Source organism: Limulus polyphemus, unplaced genomic scaffold, assembly GCF_000517525.1.
Source record: "Limulus polyphemus unplaced genomic scaffold, Limulus_polyphemus-2.1.2 Scaffold1484, whole genome shotgun sequence".
NCBI classification, from domain to species: Eukaryota; Metazoa; Arthropoda; class Merostomata; order Xiphosura; family Limulidae; genus Limulus; species Limulus polyphemus.
Window position 1 is genome coordinate 32,786 of NW_013667094.1, and position 1,942 is coordinate 34,727.

Below are 1,942 nucleotides of genomic sequence, written 5' to 3' on the forward strand. Positions count from 1 at the left end.
TAAACAATAAATATTACAGTTGGAACCTCATTATATTTCGAAATTGGTTATAAATACAACCTTTCTATGTCTATCGAAACATGCATTAAAAAACAAGCAAGCAAGTAAAGAAAAACTTTTCAAAAAAGAAAGTAAATGTAGGAATGACTAATATCAATCCTTCAAAAACAATGCAAACAAGATAGTAGGAATAGCATTTGCATTATCCATACATAATAGCACAGGAAAGAATTAACATATGGCAATATAATTATTCAATCACAATTGAGTTTAATTTATCCTATTTTTGTCAGTTAACATTCTACCACACTGTGTGCCTGTACTATTATGTAGGGATGATCCAAACGCCATTCCTACTGTTTTGTTTGCATTCTTTTTGAAGGACTGATATTAGATATCCCTACATTTATTTCACTTTTTGAAAAGTTTTTCCATTACTTGTATATAATAACAGCAATAATATATACTGCTTTAAGATGGATAAATTACCTTTATTTTCTACATAAATGAAACACATAAAAATATATATTTAAAACACTTATTAAGTAACATCACGTGATGATTCAATAAATTTACACTCGATTTTTTTACTCGATACAAATTGATAAATTTACAGATTTACGATACTCAAATCTGAGGTTTGATTCCCACGGTGGACAGAGCGAAAATAGTTCATTGCGTTATTTAGCGCTAAAAACAACAAAAACTACTATTACTAGAAACAACGCTTACTTATAGACTTAAACTTAACTGGGAATCCTAACTTAAATGTCAAAGCTGCTAATTGAAAAGCCAACAAACTTTGCATTACTTTGTTGGTATAACCTGCTAGCGATATTTTATACTAGTGATGTTGCATTGTGCTTAAATATAAACATTCAATTAATGAAAATAAGCATTATTCTCATAAAATTCAACCTTGTATATACAATTTCCTTATAAAATATTTGACAATATCAAATTCTAATAGCACCTTTTTGTTTTGTTTAGAAGTTAAGCACAAAGCTACATAATGGTCTATCTGTACTCTGCCCACCACTGGTATCGAAACCAGGTTTCTAGCGTTGTAAGTCCGCAGACATTCTGCTGGGCCACTAGGGGGTAGCACATTTTATGCCACCCAGTGGCTCAGCGATAAACCTGAAGGCTTATAATGTTAAAAACCCGAGTTTTGATAGCCGTGATGGGCACAGCACAAACAGCCCATTGGGTAGCTTTGTGCTTGACAAAAAAACCAAACAACAACATCTTTTATTTTAAATATATATTCTGCACTATATATCACAATAAAATAATTTACATTATATACTGAATTTTCCTAGAATTGTCAGCTGCACTATCAAACTTATTATTTAATAATTAGTTTATCCAAATACTAAAAACAAGAATGTGGGGTTTAATAGTTTACTACTTGTACTAGAGATGAGTACGCAATACCACGTATATTAGTTAAAATTCCATGTTAGCGCTATGTCAATTATATTTTTCAGATTGTCCAAATAACAGCGATGATTTTCAATCTTTCTTCGAGCACCCAAACCGTTTTCACAAAACTATCAACTATAATTTGAATGGGAAACAAGAAATTTCTACTTTTCTTGAACATATTTACAATTGGAAATGACTCAATAACCTCTCCTTTCTATTTGCTGAAAATCTATGGACTCTCTAAGCTACATTTTTTTCTCGTGCCACCACAAAATGGTTAAAATGTCTATGACTACTTCTATGTTTTTAAGAAGCTGGAATATGCGATCCATTAACATAAAAACAAGAAATTCAGAACGTATAATCCGTTCTGAAAGAGTTATGATATCCTATATATTTCATTATAAAATATGACGGATTTATTACTATATATATTTATTTTAATATCGATGTTTGTTTATATTAATTTATATTTAGAAATATACATAACTTATACTGTTAAATCTGTATTGCG